The sequence below is a fragment of the Silene latifolia genome, chromosome 11 (genome assembly GCF_048544455.1).
Source record: "Silene latifolia isolate original U9 population chromosome 11, ASM4854445v1, whole genome shotgun sequence".
Taxonomy (NCBI): Eukaryota; Viridiplantae; Streptophyta; class Magnoliopsida; order Caryophyllales; family Caryophyllaceae; genus Silene; species Silene latifolia.
This window is the reverse complement of record NC_133536.1, coordinates 148,910,686-148,932,407: the sequence shown is the minus strand read 5'-3', so window position 1 is coordinate 148,932,407 and position 21,722 is coordinate 148,910,686. Positions and strand designations below refer to the sequence as shown.

The 21,722-nt window shown below is 41.4% G+C and overlaps 1 long non-coding RNA gene across 3 annotated transcripts; it reads right to left on the bottom strand.

Annotated features, from left to right (window-relative positions):
* Nucleotides 1-18,284: 18,284 nt before the first annotated feature.
* LOC141611963 (uncharacterized) lies at nt 18,285-20,889 on the bottom strand. 3 transcript variants are annotated; one of them, XR_012528928.1, is made up of 5 exons: nt 20,666-20,888; nt 20,048-20,119; nt 19,069-19,942; nt 18,723-18,809; nt 18,285-18,588 (listed from the first exon to the last, which is right to left on the bottom strand). It is a non-coding gene; the product is annotated as an uncharacterized LOC141611963 (long non-coding RNA). The 3 variants fall into 3 exon arrangements; XR_012528929.1 differs by having other exon boundaries at nt 19,069-19,186; nt 19,875-20,119; nt 20,666-20,879; XR_012528927.1 differs by having other exon boundaries at nt 19,069-20,119; nt 20,666-20,889.
* Nucleotides 20,890-21,722: the final 833 nt, after the last annotated feature.

The window sequence follows — 21,722 nt, the reverse complement described above, 5'->3', positions numbered from 1 at the left end:
CTTTTCAAGGACGTACCTGTCAGTATCGCAGGGGCGATCCTTCCTGCCGATCTCATCCAATTCAAACTCGGAGAGTTTGATGTGATTTTGGGCATGGATTGGTTATCTCGCTATGACGCTAGGTTCCTGTGTCGTAATCAGAAGATCGTGCTTAAGAGTCCTTCAGGTTCAAGGGTTTCTTACCAGGGTGTTAGAGTCACACCTACCGTCAAGTGGGTTTCTGCTGTGAAGATAGTTAGCATAGGTAGAAAGGGTCATCAGATCTATCTGTGCAGTGTTCATGGTGTTTCAGTTGAGCCTAAGTTAGAGGATATCCCTGTGGTTAGGGAGTTTCCCGATGTCTTTCCCGAGGATCTACCTGGTATTCCTCCTGAGCGAGATGTAGAGTTCTCAATTGAGTTGTTGCCTGGAACTGGTCTCATTTCGAAAGCTCCTTATCGTATGGCACCAACTGAGTTACAGAAACTCAAGAAGCAACTTGAGGAGATGATCGATAAGGGTTTTATCCGACCGAGTGCTTCGCCGTGGGGTGCTCCAATTTGTTCGTTAAGAAGAAGGATGGTAGTATGCGGTTATGCATCGATTATCGTGAGCTGAACAAGGTTACTATTAAGAATAAGTATCCTTTGCCGAGGATCGAGGATTTGTTTGATCAGCTCCGTGGTGCAAGTGCGTTCTCTAAAATCGACCTGAGGTCAGGTTACCATCAGATTCCAGTTAGGAATGAGGATATTCCTAAGACTGCTTTTCGTTCGAGGTATGGCCACTATGAGTTCGTGGTGATGCCGTTTGGGTTGACGAATGCACCTGCTGTTTTCATGGATCAGCTGAACCGCACTTTCAGCGAGTATTTGGATAAGTGTGTCGTGGTGTTCATAGACGACATACTGATTTACTCGAAAGACGGGGCTGAGCACGAGCGTCATCTTCATGTTATATTGGAGATTCTGCGTAAGATGAAGTGGTATGCTAAGTTCTCGAAGTACAAGTTTTGGTTAAAGGAAGTTACCTTCTTGGGTCATGTGATATCTGGCGATGGAGTTATGGTTGACCCGTCGAAGATTCGAGTTGTGGTCGAGTGGGAGAGTCCGAGGAATGTGAACGAGGTTCGGAGTTTCCTTGGTCTAGCTGGGTATTACCGTCGGTTTGTACATGATTTCTCTAAGATAGCGAGACCGATGACTCAGTTAATGAAGAAGGAGTCCAAGTTCATTTGGACTGAGGCTTGTGAATCTGCCTTCCAGGAGTTGAAGAAGAGGTTGACTACCGCTCCTGTGTTGACTTTACTAGAAGAGGGCGTTGAGTTTGATGTCTTTTGTGATGCGTCGAAGTTTGGGTTGGGTTGTGTCTTGATGCAGAAGGGTAAGGTTGTGGCTTATGCTTCCCGTCAGTTGAAAGTTCACGAGATGAACTATCCGACTCACGATCTTGAGTTAGCAGCAGTGGTGTTTTCACTTAAGCTTTGGCGACACTACTTGTATGGAGTCTCTTGCAAAATTTATACGGATCATAAGAGCTTGAAGTATATCTTCGCTCAGAGATATCTTAACATGAGGCAGAGACGTTGGTTGGAACTGTTTAACGACTACAAGGTTGAGCTGCAATATCACGAGGGTAAGGCAAACGTGGTTGCTGATGCTTTGAGCCGCAAGGTGTGTCATGCCATGAGATCTGTGTTGGTGTTACCTGATGACTTGAGTCGAGAGTTCCAGAAGATGAGCCTTGAAGTAGTTCTTCCTGGAACTTTAGATTTGAGTGCGATGGTTGCTGAATCCGAGATTCTTCATGAGATCCGAGTTAAGCAAAGAGAGGATGAATACTTAGAAGGAGTTCGAGTCGCTATAAGCGAAGGGCGCGCCAGGGACTTCGACGTTGGACCTGATAATGGTCTACGATTCCAAGGTCGCTGGTGTTTACCTAGCTGTGAGTTCTTAAAATGTAAGATTCTCAAGGAGGCTCATAGTACTCCCTGTTCGGTTCATCCTGGTGGTGATAAGATGTATAAGGATCTGAAGCTAAAGTTTTGGTGGCCGGGTATGAAGAAAGAGATCGCCGAGTTTGTGAGTCGTTGCTTGGTCTGTCAGAAGGTTAAGTTCGAACATCAGAGACCTGGTGGTCTACTGCAACCCTTGGAGATTTCCACATGGAAATAGGATTCGATTTCGATGGACTTCGTCATGGGTTTACCGAGAGGAATGAATGCGATTTGGGTCGTGATTGATCGTTTGACTACGGTCGCGCATTTCATTCCGATGAGGGAGACTTGGAGTCTCGAGGAACTAGCGAATGCTTATCAGCGAGAGATCATTCGTCTTCATGGGGTTCCTAAGGATATCATCTCTGACCGTGATCCGAGGTTTTGTTCTCAGTTTTGGAAGAAGCTTTAGTTGGCTTTGGGTAGTGAGCTTAAGATGAGTACGGCTTTTCATGCTGCAAATGATGGTCAGACTGAGCGTACGATTCAGACGCTCGAGGAAATGTTGCGAGCTTGTGCTTTGGAGTTCCAAGTTAGTTGGGAGAAGAGTTTACCGCTTGTGGAGTTCTCCTGCAATAACAGTTGCCAAGCTAGTATTCAGATGGCTCCATTTGAGACACTTTATGGAAGGAAGTGTCGTAGTCCTTTGTGTTGGGACGATTCTAGTGAGGCTGTCGTTCTTGGCCCAGAGTTGGTTCAAGAATCGATTGAGCAGGTGAGTTGATCCGCGAGAAGCTTAAGGCAGCCCAGGATCGACAGAAAACGTATGCAGACTTGCGGCGTAGGCCGATTGAGTTTGAGGTTGGCGATAAGGTTTTTCTTAAGGTTTCGCCGATGAAAGGTGTTAAGAGATTTGGGCTTAAGGGCAAGCTTAGTCCTAAGTACATTGGACCGTATGAGGTGCTCGAGAGAGTTGGCGAGGTAGCCTATAGGTTGGCTTTACCTCCGAATCTGTCGAAGGTTCACGACGTGTTCCATGTGTCACAGCTGCATCGTTATCGCAGTGATCCATCTCATGTTCAACAGGCTGATGTTATCGAGGTTGAGCCTAACCTGACTTATGAGGAACGTCATGTTTGCATTTTGGAACGTCGGGAGAAGAGGTTAAGGAATAAGGTCGTACCTTTGGTTCGGGTTTTGTGGAGGAGTCAGAAGTTTGAGCAAGAGACTTGGGAAACCGAAGCGTCTATGCGAGAGAAGCATCCGCATCTTTTCGAGTGAGGTAGTTCTCTTATCAAGTTTCGAGGACGAAACTTCTTTTTAGGGGGTTGGATTGTAACACCCCTAATTTCCGTGATATAATTCTATAATTTTATTTTCCCATATTTCATATTTTATTTTCCGGGAAAATATTTGTCTCTTGTCTTTTGGGCTCGTTGGGCTCGAAAACGGTGAAGACCCGCTCCTTCCTTGGGTCTCACGTGTTTCTTGGTGTAGATGGGTAAGTTTTGGGCCTAAGCTTAGAATAAACCCATGAGCTTCTCTATAAATATGAGGGGAAACCAAACCCTTGCTTTTCTTTTCTCATAATTCTCAAAACCGTAAACCTAATTTCTCTCCTCCTCCTTCCTCATTTGTGCCGTGTGCCTCCACCCTTCATAGGGTTTCGTGCCGCGCCTCTTCCTCCTTCCTTCATCATCTTTCGTACTTAGATCGATCCTACTTCTTGGATTTATCTATTTTCTTCGTAACTTTTATGTTTCGCATAGTTTTATAGTTTTTATAGTTTTTATATATATATATATATATATATATATATATATATATATATATATATATATATATATATATAGTGTAAAGTTCTTATAAGTCCTTCATATCTTTTGAGTCCATAAGTCCCTCCCATAACCCTTAGATCATGCTTGGTGGATGCTTGAGATTGAAAGTAAGAAACACACTTAACACTAATTAATTCACTTCTCTCTCTAGTTTTAATAATACATTTACTAATTCATTATCATACACAATTAACACCACCATTTATCTTATACTTCAAAGTTTATGAAAATTTTGTTAACACTTTTCCAGTTTCAATTTTTTTTCGTTTTTTTTTAGACAAGTTTTCGACATTTTAGGATTTTACGAGTGTAATTCTAACAGCAAAAAGTGTAACTTTAATCTACGAAGCGGTTTTGACGGATATTATTTTGAAATTTGTAATTCTAAGGAATGTTTACGAGAATTTTGCGTCTTACGAGTTTAACTTCAATCTTTTTTGACTGATTTTGACGAATAATATTTTAAATTTTTGTAATTTTATCACAACTTATTGTAATTTTAGCATTTTACGAGTGTTATTTTAACGACAAAAAGTGTTATTTTAGTCAAGGAAAGTGTAATTTCAGTCCAATGAGAGTGTTATTTTAGTCCAGAAAAGTATTATTTTAGTCCAGACAAATGTAATTTCAGTCCAATGAGAGTGTTATTTTAGTCCAGGAAAGAGTTATTTTAGTCCAGGAAAGTGTAATTTTATTCCACTGAGAATGTAATTTTAGTCCATTGAGAGTGTAACATTAGTCCAATGAAAATATGAGAATATGACCAAGTCCATTGAGAGTGTAACATTAGTCTAATAGAAGTAAGTGTAATTCTAGCAGAAAAAGTGTAATTTTAGCCGAAAAAAGAGTTATTCTAGCAGAAAAAAGTATAATTTTAACAGAAAAAAGTGTAATTTTAATGGAGAAAAGTGTAATTTTAACAGAAAAAAATGCAATTTTAATGGAGAAAAGTGTAATTTTAATGGAGAAAAGTGTAATTTTAACATAAGAAAGTGTAATTTTAACAGAAAGAGTAATTCTAGCAGAGAAAAGTGTAATTTTAACAGAAAAAAGTGTAATTTTAACAGAAAGTGTAATTTTAACAAAAGAAAGTGTAATTTAAGCATAAAAAAGAGTAGTTCTAGCAGGAAAAAGAGTAATTCTAGCAGAAAAAGGACTAATTCTAGCAGCAAAAAGAGTAATTCTAACAGAAAAAAGAATAATTACAGCAAAAAAAAGTGTAATTTCAGCAGAAAAAAGAGTAATTGTAGCAGAAAAAAAAGTATTTGTAGTTCTAGTAGAAAAAAGTGTAATTCTAAGATGAAAAAAAGTGTAATTCTAACAGAAAAAGAGTAATTCTAGCAGAAATAATAGTATTTCTAGGAGAAAAAAATGCACATCTAAGATGAAAATCAATAAATAACCTTAGATCTATTTATTAGATCTAAGACTAAAATAAAACGATCTAATTTGTGTAACAACAATTGAAGAAAAATGAGGAGAAGACATTTTAAATATATCTAAGATTAAAATTAAAAGATCTCACAAAATTAAACAACTTATGTGAGATTTTTATTTTCGATCTATTTCAAAAACCTAGATCTTATGTGAGATCTATTTTATTAGATCTATAAGATTAAAATAAAAAAATCTCATAAAATTAAACAAGATCAAAAATAAAATTTGAAATAAATTTATATAACAAGAGTACAAGACCATATCTAGGAGTCTAGAACGAAGGAAATTTCTTTAAAAAAAAAATTAATTACTCATTTAATCAGCCCAAAAATTGAGCAGTAAGAGGTCAAAATTACTTTAACAATAATTCAACAAATCCAATAGAGAAAAGCTCAAAAAAAGACAAACATCAGATCTCAGTCCATTATAATCAGTAATAACTAATTACTTGTACTTTAGAACAAATCAATCAAAAAAACCCTTTAATTTTTTAACAAAATAAAACAAAAGTAATAATGAAAAGTAGATATGTGAACAAGATAATAAAGGAACCGAAAAAAAAAAAAAAAAAATCAGATCTGGAAACGTGAAACACAAAGCAAAAAAAAATTGAGAAGAAGAAGATGAGGGCGGCGGTGGAGGAGGAGAGGTGGAAGGAGGGATAAGAGGAGGTGGTGTCGTGGTGGATGGTGGCACTGAAGCGGGTGGTGGCCGTGAGTGGTGTGGTGGCCGCGAGTGGTGGTGTTTGTTGCGGGTTGTGGCGAGGGGTGAGGTGGTGTTGTGTGGTTGAGGTGGTTGAGGTAGGCGGCAGAATAAGAAGGAGGTAGGCGGCAGAAAAAGGAGGAGGGAGGCGGAGGAGGTGAGTGATGTTGGCGTCTTGGCGATAGGTAAGGAGGTGGTGTCGGTTGTGGGTGGTGTTTGTGGTGCGAGGTGGAAGGAGGCAGCAGTGGGGTGGTGAGGTAATGGTGGTGGTGGACGGTGACGGGTTTGGTGTGGCTGGAGAGATTTGTTTTTTTATTATTTTGATTGATTTGGTTTTTCTGAGAGATTTGAGTTGTAGAGAGAGGGGACTATTGAAATTGGATGGGATGAGAGATAAGTTGGTGAGTGAAAAGGTATATATGTTAGATTAGTGGTTAATTAGAAGATAGTTATTAATTAGTATGGGTAGAGAGAGATTGGGTTAAATTAGCTTCTTAATCCCCTCTTTTTTGCTTCCAATCTCAACCCTCCATCTTCTTCATCCATTGGCTCTAAATGAGACTTATGGACTCACATGTAAGAGGAGGACTTACATGATCCTAATACTATATATATATATATATATATATATATATATATATATATATATATATATATATATATATATATATATATATATATATATATATATATATATATATATTAGATTCGTTATCTTTTGCACGTGGGTGATTCAATAAAGGCGTGGAGACTGCACCTGGAGAAGACATCTATATCGTTGAAGACGATCTCTAGGGTTTATTTGCGTAATAAGGTAACTAGGTGTTTTCCTTTAATTGTGTTTAAGCCAATTTATGTAATTAATATGATTTAATGATTGATTTGTATGATTAGTACATGTTTTGATTGTTTAATATCATGTTAATTATGTTTTCGCATGTTTGTATATGATTTAATGTTTTAATTATGTCGCGTATATTGTTTACATGTTTATTATGGGTGTCATGAGCGTAATTAGGGTTTACGAATCGAACCTTAGTGGCGGCATGATAGGCGGCCAAGAGTGCTCTTCAAAGTTATAGCTAAAGCTAGTATAACCTTGATGATGATTCAAGTGTTATAGCTGAAGTTAGTATAACTTTGGGTTGTTACTCAAGTTATGGCTGCTTGAGGTATAACCTTGGAAATATGAATTCAAGGTTATAGTTGAATCTACTATAACATTGAAGTGCGAGTCAAGGTTATAGCTGTAACTAATGTAACCTTGGGATTATGGCTCAAGGTTATGGTTAATGCTAGTATAACTTTGAGTTTCGTGTCAAGGTTATGGTTGAGGTAAGTATAACTTCAAGTTATATATACTGAAGTTATAGTATAGGTTACTATAACCTCGCATCCAGAGTTCATGTTATGGTTAAGGTTACTATAACATTGATCATTAGTGCTTGTTTCGTATGTCAAGTTGTAATCAATTGTGGTATAACATTGTGTTTGGATGAGTCATTGGTTACTTTATTCACATGATAAGTTGTACAGTCAGTTACACTGTTATGTGAGTTGTGTCATGATGTTGTTCATACATTATTGGGTACAGTCAGTTATACTGATGTATAGATGGCGATAGTATCAGTTATATACTACCGGAATGAACTAAGGCTACCCTTCGGGGATTTGTTATGGTCTATGTTCGGGATTGGTCGAGGCGCGATTCGTTAATCGCTCCGGTCCCCGTGTGTCGTTCGGTGTACGATTATTGCACCGAGAGGTCTGGCCAGGTCTTAGGCATATAGGCAGTGGTTATACGCTATACATAGTGTGGATGCAGTTCGTTAATCGGTCCACTGTGGGTGCAGTTCGTTAATCGGCCCATACCATTGAATGGATGTAGATACCCAGTATCTACTGAGACTCCAACAAACACCCGATAATTATCGGACTATAACATGTTTTGGAATCGCGGCGTTTGATCGACTGTTTGTGTACAACTTTACGTCAGAAAACTAAAAACGATTTCGAAAATAAAACTTCTCAAAACATTTCAAAAATACCTGGAGTGTTTACTGCACGATGACGGGGTCGCAATGACACTAACTAGAGTCAAAACCGACACCGGACCAAAAACCGATCAAAAATTCAAATCTCGACTCCAACAACGAGTCAAACCGAGTCAACCACCAAAAAACAAAACATTTCAAACCTTTTACCTTAAGTTTTCCCGGATTTATGTTTGGTCAAGTACCAAACATATGACTACAAAACCTAGGATAGAACAAATCATGATTGCGTTTGTGTGAAAGCGACAACTCACCTCGAAGACCCGCGACGTGGCTCGCGCCTCTTTGAGCAGCCCAAGTGGCCACGTCGCTCAAAACTCACACAACCACTCATTTCCCTATAAATACCCCTCAAATGCCCCCCATTTGAGACTTACGCGAGTGTCCGCCCCCTCTTTTCTCCCTTAAAATTCTCGACTCGACTTCTTAAGTCACAATCCGACGCGTATTTACGACCTACCGATCGTAAATACAAGCCTTACACATTGTTTGGTACCGTCATCGTGCTTTAAATCACTTGACCGACCACTTCGACCACTACACCGTCACTAAATTTAAAACACTCTTTTACTTGCCAAAACGGTTTACCGAGTCTTTTCCGACCAAACGAGTTGTTAGACTTACGTCGGTCACTCGCCATAACCAAACATGTAAGTATGAGGGTGTAAAAAATCCTCTTTTTATCATGTTTTCATTTGTTTCATGACTTTAACCTGCTAAAACGCGCATAACATGAACCAAAACATGGAATAAACGAGCCAAAACTGATTTTTGGCCTGAGACAGAAGCCCCTTGGTTCGCCGGCTTGCCCGCGCCTAAATGGGGTGTCCAGGTCAGAGATCAACCGTGTTTGTTCTCGTCATTTCCCTTTAATTCATTTTCATATTTGTAATCGGTTTTTACCATTTCAAATATTTTCAAAACCTTTTTATTCTACTTCATTTGTTTTAACCATAAAACATTTTTCACCCTTGATTCCTCATACCATGACGTTTAAATCCGTGTTTCGGTGATAATATTTGGGTAATAACATTCAAAAGGTATTTTAAAACCTTTTATTTCATTTCTTTACATTTCCAAAATAAAAATATTAGTCACCAACACAAAGTCGTCCTTGGTTCTACATACCATGCCGGATTTTAACCCGGGTACGATGATGAGTATCGACTAATTATATTCAAATGAACTTAAAACAATTAGTTCATAAGCATTTTAAAAACTATTCATGCCAAGTTTGTCAAGTTGAACCCGACACCGAATATTATCAAAATAATGATGATTATTCGAGTCTAGTTCTTCAAATCAACAAATGCGGTCTAAACGACCCTTTCAAACCAAATCGGGTTCAAACACCCATTTCTCAACACGTTTTGTAACGTTTTCAAAAGATTAGAATACGGCATATAACCGTAGGCTGACCTGCGCCTCAAGCAGGCCTTTTCTTTCTCATTTTCAGAACCAGGGGAGGCCCCTTTACACCGCCGGCTGGCTCGCGCCTCATGTAGCCGTCTGGTACAGGGCCTGTTCCCCTTCCAGCATTAGTCTAGGACGATCCTGACTCCGGTTAGCCCGGATATAGGACGGATTAGATGACTATTTCAAAATCACATTTGCAAAATGCCTTACTAAGACAAATGTATCACGTTATGCACCCTAAACCTAATACGGTAAATGGATGTTTAATTTTCGTCTTGCATGCAAATCAATCATTAATCCAACTCGACATCTTATACTTGATACTTGGATTAAATCAACCTTCTTAGAAAGCTCTCACATGTTAGGTTTAAATTATTGGATGCGCATTCATACATTTAAACCGTTTTATCAACTTTTGTATTCACCCAACCAAGATCGATCAGTAGAGGCCGTTACCGCGGGCGGGATTGGGTGTCTGATTAAAGGGCTTCCCAATACGTACCTTCACCTCTTACTCAGAAACTTTGGATAGTGGACGACCTTATCCAGGGCGTACGAGAGTTATTCTAGATATAGGATGCTAAAGAGGGACGATTTCCTTATCTTTAGTACCTATGTCAAACGCTGCTTTGTGCTTTGATTTGACTGAGGTATAAAGTGGAATTTGAATGGGTTCCAGGCATCCCACAAATGCTTGGTGGCGACTCCGAACATCTCTAATCGTTTCGAGACCCTTACCGAGACGAAACCGACCGACCTAAAGCGATCCGGTCGAAGGCACTTTTTTACGCCGCCGAGCGTGGCTTTCAAAAGACCGCTGCACGTCCAAAGATTGGCCTGGCGTGCAGATGGCCCGTGAATACGGACCGGTAGGTGGCCTCCCGAATCCACAGACCGAGACGTGGCCCACGTCCACAGTTTGGCGACTCCGCTGGGGAGAACTAGGACACTTACGTATTTGTGATCCCTAGATGGTGAGACTCGAACGAGATCTTGGTTGGAATGCATTAATTGATATTACGGTCACGGTCGGGTTCCTTGTCCGGGCCCACAACCTAACCCTTTTTTACCAATTGGCTCGTCTCGTCGGCGTGAGTTTTCTCATCCCCGCGTTTCGAATCCCCATTGAGTCAAACATACCATTGACGTTACACATTTCTGTTTCGTCAAAGAACTTTCATCACTTTCGAGCACGAGGCTAGGGCACTCTCCTTACACATTTTGTTTAGATTGGTATCCCTCTCGCAAATTGGGGTTTGATTGCTTGGTGTGTAACCCACCCTCTTAAGCCAAAACCCGTGTCAGCATAATGCATAATATAATGAACTGTGAGTGCTTGTGTGCTAATTGATCATAAGTCCTTCCGCGTCATTTTCAAACTTTCAAAAACACCTTTTTGCGCCGTTATAATGGCCATTTCAAACCTCGGTCTTCCGCCGACCGTTGCACGCCTTTCCAGGCCGTCGTAATGACAATTTTCAAACCCGGTTTTTATAACCATTTCAACACGCCTTTCTAGGCCGTCGTAATGACGATTTTCAAACCCGGTTTTTATAAACATTTCAACACGCCTTTCTAGGCCGTCGTAATGACGATTTTCAAACCCGGTTTTTTATAACCATTTCAACACACCTTTCTAGGCCGTCGTAATGACAATTTTCAAACCCGGTTTTTTATAACCATTTTAACACGCCTTTTTAGGCCGTAGTAATGACGATTTTCAAACTCGGTTTTTTTTACAACCATTTCAAATCACCTTTTTACGCCGTTATAATCGCCGCGTCTAGACACGGATTTTAACCCGTTTCGCGTCGACAATGGCTCTTTCAAAACCCGAGAAAAGCGCACACCCTTTTCTCGAGACACTTTCGAGATCCCGAGGACCATGCACCGTCCCCGAGACCTCTTCAAACATTTCAAACCCGGTTTTCAAAACATATAATTTTGAATTTCAAAACCGTCTTGGTAGACAATACACTGTTTTCCGAGCCGATTCAAACTCAAAACCGTCTTTTGCAAATAAACTTAAGACAACCCTTTCAACTGATCGACTTGCGGAGATCTCTATCTTCGGAAGCCGTCCATTAAAGCGACAAATGAATCTTTTTGAAAATTTCTATTTTCGAAAACTTCAGTCCACCATTCCAATTCCGCCTTGTGTCTATCGAGTCGAAGCAAACGTACTTATGGGTCTTTACTTATGAGTCGTCTCACCACGAGACCCGTCCAATGGCGTCGCGCCGTCATGTTGGACTCGTGTCAAAAGTTCGGTCAACACCGTCACGTCATAAATCGAGTCAGCACCGAGGAACCACACACGGTCACCCACGCCTTGTTGAGTCTGATCTTTGTCTCGTCCTTTGCGTTGTCTGCGTTCAATCTTTGAACCGTGTCGGATTTAGTTGTAATGTGAGCCGTTTTTCTGCCTCAAAGCCATGGCCCCGTCTTCAACTTCGTCTGTCAACCACAACAACAATGATAACAACAGAGATGTCACGACTGATCAGCTAGCCAGCCTGCTTACCGCTCTTAAGGTCACCCTGGATCGGGTTGAGACCCATATCGACGCCCTCGAGAACAAGGAAACTGGAGAACATAATGCTCCACCTCTGACCGAAACTGAGAAGAGGCTAAAACTCTTGGAAGAACAGCTCCTAGCCCGGGGTAACAATATCCAACTTGAGAACAACCGAAGGTTCGAACCTGTTGGGGATCAATTGCCTGACAACTTTACCCTAACTGATGTGCCTAAGTTCAAAGGAGTGGAGGACCCGCTCAATCATATCCGTGCCTTCAAAGACTACATGGCCATTAAATGGGTCAAACAGGAACTTTTCACCCGGATCTTTCCATCCTCTTTGGAACCAATCCCTCGTCAGTGGTACTACTCCCTTGATCCGAAAAACCTTACTACCTGGGATGAGGTCGCAGTGAATTCGCCAAACAATACGCCGACAATGTTAAAATCCAAGCCAATACGTGTACTCTTGAGGTCCTAACCCAGAATGATAAGGAAGGGTTCACCGAGTTCTTAGCCCGTTGGAGGAGGGTAAGTACTCAATTGGTCAGTAAACCGAGTTAATCAACTTTGGTGGAAAAGTTCGTCAACAATCTTCGCCCAGTGTATGCCAATCTACTAAGGTATCAAAATATCAAGACCTTCCAGGATCTGCAAATTCTGGGGACACGCATTGAAGATGACCTCCGGAAGGGTGTCTTGGCCAAGACTACTGGCAGAGGCTACCAAGGATCCACCTCAACCGGATCTCGCCCTTACGGCCAGACAAACAAAATCGATGAGGTCAACCTCGTTGAACCATCCGCTAAGAGAGTTGAGCGCCCCCAGAGAGTGTTCACCAATATAGGGTCGACTTACGCAAGTTCTCTGAAGAGGCTCATGGACCAGGGAAAGTTACAATCAATCGGACCCACCCCGGATCCACCGATGCTAAGAAATCCCGCTTCTGGAACCCCAATGCCTACTGTCAGTACCATCAAGGGAAGGGGCATGATACTGAAACCTGCTTCAAACTCAAACACATCATCCAAGACATGATTGATAAAGGAGACTTGCCTTTACCCCCACCGACTAAGCCAAACAACAAAACAAATCCTCTGAGAATCCACGCCATCTCCAACGATGAGCCAACTCTGGACTGCTCTAACCTCATCCTGCCAGTTGATGACGAGGTGAATGCCTTGGAGAAACATCCCTCGGACGGAGTATTTGGGTTTAGTGCTGCCACTATGCTTACCGTGTTCCAACAGGTAGAGGAAGCCATAGCCAGTCTCTCCGAAAGGATCACCCGACTTGACGATAACTACCGTCGACTTATCTTCAATCCTCCACCGCCACGCCCGAGGGAGAGTCCCCCGAGCGCCCAAAACTACCCACACCAGGACGGATTGCTCCCGCGACCATTCTCGCATGCACCTCACAATAATCAACCTCACAATAATCAACCTCATAATAATCAACCCCACAATAATCAACCCCACAAAAACTACCCTCACAAAAATCACCCTCACAAGAATATCCCTCACAAAAACTACTTACCAAGGAACACTCCTCCAAGGTGCCTTCGAGATCCTGAAATCAACGGCATCTGGAGAGACGACGTTGAAGATGTCCACCTTGTCCCAGAGAAAGAGAAACGGGCGAAAGAGATCGGCCACCTTACCCGGTCCGGACGCCCTTATCAGACCCCGAACAATCCAATGGTCGTTCCAACAACGAATGACCAAGTCGTCCCGGAAGTAGACACTCAACCGAGGGCTCCTGAGAATTCAATCCTCAAACAGCTTCAGAAGGCAAAAGCCGAAATCTCAATTTGGCAACTGATCGCGACGTCCTTTGAGCATCGACAGGCTTTGCTACAGGCCTTGAAAAAATTAACCGTGCCCTCCACCTCTTCCCCTGAAGAAATAGTGGCACATATGACAAGGGACGCCCCTGACTTGAACAACCCGGTCGTCTTCTCTGACGAAGATATCCCTCCCTTTGGAGCCAATCATAACCTTGCAATGTACATTACCATACAATGTCTCAAGAAGAATGTGCTCATGGTACTTGTAGACGACGGATCCGCGGTGAATGTCATTCCCCTCAAGACTGCTCACAAGCTGGAGGTTAATAAAGCCGATTTGGTCCCAACAAACCAAGGAGTACGCGCCTACGACGGCACTCGTCGTAAGGTCGCGGGGCTCATCACTCGATCGTCGCAACCGAGGACCCGGAAAGGCAAACCAGTTTTCAGGTGGTCGACATCGACGCCTCCTTCAATATGCTCCTGGGACGTCCCTGGATCCACGCCGTCAAGGCAGTTACCTCAACTCTCCACCAGAAGATCAGGGTCCCCTTCAACGGGAAAACAATCACAATTCCTGCTTCCCCGATCAAAGTTGTCATGAGAAAGGGAGTAGCCTCCCAAACCATTGAGGAAGATGATATCGAAATATGGGGATTCCAAGCTGTGAATGCCATAACTGATGAATCAACACCCTTTGATTGTGACCCCTTTGCTAATCTCACAGTCAACCGTATCATGATGCGCCAGGGTTACTTCCCGGGCTTACCCCTCAATCCGCTGAAAGACCCCTTGCCTCCCTTGAAACAGGCTAAGGTCCCCAACATCCCCTTTGGACTGGGATATGAACCTACCAATGAAGATATCCAGGAGATGAACTTCCTAATCCGAAAACGCAAGAAGCACAGAGTTATCCTCCGTCCCTATCATCTGACTCTCAATGGATACTTTGTCCCCGAAGGAGAGTCCGAGCTCTACCATGGCTTTCCGGAGCCAATCTATGACTCTGTGGCCAGGGCTAGGTACCCGGGTGTGGAAGTCTTCCAGGACTGCTACTTTATCCCCGACAACACCGAAGCTGCATCAACCGAATCCAAGCCGTCGTCATGCCTCGATGGACAAGCTGTCACTCTCCTCTTTGGGGAAGATAACATCAAACACCTCGACTATGAGGACATTATCAACATCGTCCTGAAGGACAATCAGTTTGACCCAACCGCCTTGATCTCCGACACTGACCCGGAGAAAGCTACATATGGCTGGAGGAAGACCGTCAAGTGGACCGATCGCCAAGGCCGCGTTCTCAAGATCACAACTAGAGAAGGCCCTATGTTCAAGGAGGGAAGCGAAGAAGAACCTGAATCCGAGTCTGAGTCGGAGTCAGAGTCTGTCATAGCTCCTAACACTCCTGATGTCCCAGTCATGGTCCCCTTCCCACTGTTCTACCACAAAGTCGTGGCTGATTTAGAGGCTGAGTCTACTAGGGTCACCCCCAGTCCCATGAAAGGTGACAACCTGGAGCCTGTTCCAGGGGCCACCTCCTCTGCTGTGTCGCCTCTGATTGACCACGAGATGTTTGTCCTTTCCGAGCTTTTCGCTCGTGTCAACTTAATGAACGCTAAGTTTGCTTATGACTCGTCTCAATTTAACTGCAATGCAATTCTGAATGACTACGAGGAATTTGACTTGAGTGACTACCCACCTCACCTAGCCAAAGAACTTGACAAACGAGAAACCAGAACCCCCATTATTGAGGAGACCGAACCTATTAACGTAGGGACCGACAACATACCTCAAGAACTTAGGATAGGGACAATCCTGGACCCCTCAGAAAGACGACAGTTCTTTGACCTCCTACACGAGTACAAGGACGTATTCGCCTGGTCGTACAGAGATATGCCTGGGATTGATAGGGAAATTGCAGAGCACTGGATACCCATTAAACCCGGAGCTAAGTGAAGCAGAAGCTACGCTGGATGCGTCCTGAATGGGCCTTGAAAATCAAAGAAGAAGTAGACAAACAGTTTAAGGCTGGGTTCATCAAAGTGTCTGAATACTCTGATTGGGTGGCCAACATTGTGCCCGTACCAAAGAAAGACGGAAGAATTCGGGTTTCCGTCGACTTCAGGGATCTGAATAAGGCGAGTCCAAAGGACGACTTTCCTTTGCCACATGTTGACATTCTGGTAAACAACACTACCCAACATGCCCTCCTATCATTCATGGACGGGTATGCCGGGTAAAACCAGATTAAAATGGCTGAGGAAGACATGCACAAGACAGCATTCACTACACAGTGGGGTACATATTGCTACACGGTTATGCCCTTCGGTCTTATCAACGCCAGGGCTACTTATCAAAGAACCGCTACCACTCTCCTACATGATATGATGCACAAGGAGGTAGAGGTGTATGTCGATGACATGATCGTCAAATCAAGAGAACGGGACAGCCACATCAACGCCCTTCGGAAATTCTTCGCTCGTCTGCGGAAATATAACATGAGACTAAATCCTCAGAAGTGTGCATTCGGGGTCATCTCCGGAAAACTCTTGGGATATGTCGTCAACAAAAGAGGCATTGAGATTGATCAGACCAAAATCAAAGCCCTTCAGCAAATGCCTCGGCCTAGGAACGAGAAGGAGATTCGGGGATTTCTTCGGTCAGGTCTAATACATCAGTCGCTTCATTGCCAAGCTCACCATGATTTGTGAACCAATATTCAAGAAGCTTCGCGCCTCCGATCACACCGATTGGGACGACGACTGTCACAAGGCCTTTGATAGGATAAAAGAAATCCTATCCAAACCTCCTGTCCTCATGCCACCTCAACCGGGGATTCCTTTATCCCTATACCTGACTGTTACCAACACAGCCATGGGAGAAATGCTAGCACAAACAGTCGGCAACGAAGAACGAGCCATCTACTACATCAGCAAAAAGTTCATCGAGTATGAGACAAGGTATACCCAGCTGGAGAAGACATGCCTTGCCCTAGTATGGTCAACAAAGAAGTTGCGGCATTACATGCTCAGCTACACGGTCCACATCTACTCCAAGATGGACCCGGTCAAATATATCTTCGAAAAACCCGTACTAAACGGAAGGCTGGCTAGGTGGACACTCATGCTGTCCGAGTTTGATCTCAAGTTTGTACCCCTCAAGGTTATCAAGGGAAGAGCAGTCGCCAATTTCCTGGCAGAAAATCCCGTCAACAAGGACCCAACGACCGACACATGGTCACTTCCTGACGAAGACATCCTTTGTGTCGATTCCGACGCATGGGAGGCTTCCGGGTAGGAATCCTTCTAATATCACCGGAGGGAGAACATATTCCGATCTCGGTCAAACTATACTTTGCCGTCACAAACAATGCCGCTGAATATGAAGCATGCCTCATCGGCCTACAAGCAGCCATCACACTTGGCATCAAGAGGCTGAGGGTCCACGGCGATTTCTCGCTCATCATCAACCAGGTGTCCGGATCATGGAAAATCCGATCTGACAGCTTAGCTCCCTACCGAGCAAGGATCAATCAAGAGGCCTGATTCTTCGACCAAATCGACTACTTCCATCTTTCGCGAGAGGAAAATCAATTTGCTGATGCCCTGGCAAAACGTGCCGCGCTCGTCAACATACCTAACGACATGACATCGATGCCCCTATGTGTCGAGAGAATGAGCGAGCCAGGTCACGTTTGTGTCATCATCGACGATGAGGAAAGCTATGATGAACCTTGGCACCAAGCCATCCTCAACTACAAAACCAAAAATGAATACCCTCCCAACTCTGATCAAAGAGGACAAAGAGCTATTCGTTTACTTGCATCACAATTCGTGATAAACCAAAATCAACTCTACAAAAGAACACCCCAAGGAATTCTCCTCCTTTGCATTGACCATCACAAAGCCAAAAAAGTCATGGGAGAGGTCCACGACGGAGAATGTGGCCCTCACATGAGCGCAATGATGCTTACTCGAAAAATCACACGGCTAGGTTACTACTAGATCACCATGGAAGCCGATTGCCGTAACTACGTCAAACATTACCACAACTGCCAAATCATCGCCAACATACAACACATACCACCATCCCTTTTACACACAATGACCTCATACTACTACAATAACCATTAAGGAGAACGGTCAAGCACCGTTCTAAATGCGTCTTTCAACCGGCCTGTGGCCAAGCGTTCTCTTTGACATATGAGAACGGTTGGTAAATGGTCAACCCGTGCTCGTTGTTATTTCAAATAGCACGGTTGCTAATGGGAACCGCTCTCATTGATATTTCAAACAGCACGGGTGTAAAAGGGGACCGGGCTCTTTGTTAAGGCGTTCTCTTTGACATATGTGTTTGGCGCCATTGTTGAACCTTTTCAAAGAGAACGGGGGATGATACAACAGTCCTGTTTGTTAAGGCGTGCTCTTTGATATACCATCTGGCGCCATTGTTTTACCATTTCAAATAGAACAGGTTTAACGATTAACCGTTCTCTTTGAAAAGTATTTTTTTTTTTTTATATTTCCTTTCATCGTAATTCCTACACGATTGAATCGTATATATAGCTCATATAAGAATTAAACCTGCATTAAAATTCAGAAACTCCAGCATATTTTACGCAACAAATTTTATTAGAATTAACAAGGACAAATCCTTGAAAAAATATACATCGTTTAATGTTTGTAATAGCGCATAGGCTACAAACGTACTTTCATACTTGCAAAATATAAATAAAAATCCTTGAATCGTTATTACTTAGTAGCATGTAAGTGCAAAAATAATTGAACATCAAGAAATTGTAATCGGCTTCATCCACCATTACTTTTCGGCTTAAAATTGAGTGTGAATTCAACCCAAATATTCCGCACCTCGTCGATTTGCTCAACCGTATATGTCTTTGGGGCGTTAAGCATGAACTATATATATAGGACATCCAAAAATTTAGTTAATACACTATATATATGACGTGTAAAGTAAAGCAATTAATAAGATGGAGATTATAATAAGCAAAGCGATGAAAATAATTGAAATGAAGAAAAAAAATACATACATTTGGGGTAATATTAATATGTCTTCCTTTGATTAGCTCCAACATATATCGACAAATATAATACCCGCATAATATGCTCCCATCAGGCTGGCAAGGACATTAAAACAAAACCAAACCCATATACATATGTTATATCTACTCCGACAAAAAACAGGCCAAAATAAAGCCTGATGCAAAAGCTGACGAGAATGCAAATACTGATCAGGCCAAAAAACAGGTGCTGCACAAAACTGACGAGAATGCAAATACTGATTAGCCGAAATACTTGAATTGCATTATTTTTTATGCTTTAAATCCTGAACATTATCAATCTATAAATGAGATATTATAAGAGGTTCAGACTTACTCTATTCCAGCTATTTAGTGATAGTGCCTTACATTTGGTCTACGTTAATTAACTTGAACATATTCGACAGATAGTCTTTTCAAAGACACCTCCTATTCATTTGGAAGATATACAGTACCTACACACAAATTTAGTTATAAATGCCGAAGTAACACAAAATTTACTTGTAAAACAGATATAACAATTGGGTAGAAGAGCAATCTTCATCAGGAATTTGGATTTAGAAGCAGAGCATAGCAAACCAACAGTCTAAATATAACCCGCCGTTCGATTGCCGACCCACAGTAGGGGCCTCGGCCCCCAAGGGCACGTGTCGTGGGCTAAGCCAGCGCATCGGATGCGGTGCGGTGGCCGCCTTGAATTCATTTTAACCGGCGGCGGGTTGAATCCTTTGCAGACGACTTAAATACGCGACGGGGTATTGTAAGTGGCAGAGTGGCCTTGCTGCCACGATCCAATTTAAACAAAACTTATCAATATGAAGCAATCTGATATCAAGGAGTAACATAGAGGAGTTGAGACAACTAAACTTTTCTCCTTAAGCAAGGAACTCTAGAATAGGACCATTCATCGCAATGTTTATTCTAGTGTAGCTTGGTACGATTCGGTTCTTTCAGTTTCAGTATTTGTATTTTGATATGCAACAAACAAACGTAAAGTGATACCCCGATCAACTTAATTATGCAATTTAACTTCTTAAACAATAGCTATATTACTCCGTACTTAGTCTCATTTTCAAGAATGTGAGATAAATACGTTAGGCTAGACAATATAATGGGACTGAATAAATAATTACTTAGTTATACCTTTCTGCGATCACCATAGCCTTTACAGTTTACACATTGCTCAACGTCTCAACTTTGGACCTACCATTCTAGAAACATTTATTATGAACTCACTAGTTATGCTTACATTCATGTTACCGCGATTGAATGATAGGTAGAAGGTGATCACTGGTCTTAGTAATGAAACAGCTTACCAGTAAACAAAATCATTGTAGTCAAAACATTAAGCTATTGATCCTCTCATTCCTCTTCAATAGGTCAGACTCCTAAACCAAATAAGCAAACTTGTTATTTTGATTGTACAAGCATTCTCATAAAAGAATCAATTCCGTATCCTATCATTTTTTTTAATCGAGCCACACCAAAGAAAGCAAACAGCAAGCCTCATAGTACAACATTACATCTGCCTTTAGCCATGGAAAGTTCTCACATTTTGTACTGCATCTTGTATTGGCATTATATCTACCTCATAGCAGCAACACAAATTAATCAAACTTTTTCATTCGACTCAAGACTTCTCTCTTAATCAGACGCCAAATTCATTATCTACTCAATTTTAACATCAATTCTTAATCAATAGTATCAAAAAACAACAATTACACTTTACTCTAACCCTAATTTGATTTATATAAAACAGGCCCAATTTTCATCCGAATCCTAGTTCATAGACATTCAAACTCTAATTCAATTCATTTGGAAGTATTAGTAGACCAATTAAATCCTATTTTCGAAAAAATAACTCACAACAATGTTTCTGAAATTTAATAAAAAAGTTGTGCAATTAACAAATACGAAGCGATAAGGTAAAGTACCTCGTGCTAGTTGGATAAAGGGGCTGATAAGCTGAAGCGTAGGCGGAAGCATGTGGAAGCTCAAGCGGCAGCATGACAAAGTTATTGTATAAGAGATGCAAAAAGGGGTTAGTCCAGAAATCGAGATGCGAGAGATTGAACAAATGAAGGGCTGCTCCTTCTAAACAATCTAACCTATTACTTACATGAGAAAAAGAGGAGATAGATCCATTTACTTTAACGCTTAAGTCACCATTAAGAGAATTCAGTAAGTCTTGTAGACGGATATTATTTTATCAGAAAATAGAGTAATATTTTATCGTGAAATGACTATATTTGATTTGTCTGATTTCCAATGGAAAATAGTCCATTTAAAATAATAATTTGCGACCAAATTAAGATGTGTGGGATTTTTTTATATTTTATATTTTTATACTTCACCTCGTTGTAAATAAAATTGTCCTAAAAGATTTATAATGGAGGTTTTTATATAGAATTGTGACATATTTTTTTTTATCACATCTATTCTTAATTAAGACCGATGCACATAGTATTTTATCAGTTACTTTCGTCAATTATTAGAATGACCGCAATAGATGGACATGATAGCGGTTTTTTTACAAGTGATTGAATCTATGCCAGATAAATTGTGTTCTTTTAGGTACGAGTTGAGTTAGGACAAGATGTCGGATCGTGTGATATTACGACATTTACGCCACTTAATTTTAAGGGTCAAATAATGTGAAGTAAGAGGAGGATTTAAGACCAAAAAAGCCTTCTTGCTTTCTATTGAATTAGTTTGGATTTATTTGATTGTGAGTTTTAAGTAAACTACTAAATTATTGTTACAAGTTTCAATTTTCTGGTCTTTATTATTATGTCACAAGTAGTATGGAATATTGCTATATTAAAAAATGCAACACTTACAAAAAAAAGTTACATTGTTGACTATAAAATGCAACACTTTTAAAAAAATGATGCATTATATTGGTATTTGCAACACTTTTGGGCAAAATGCTGCATACATAAAATCCCTTCTCAAAATTGCAACACAATTGCAAAGCGTTGCACACAAAAT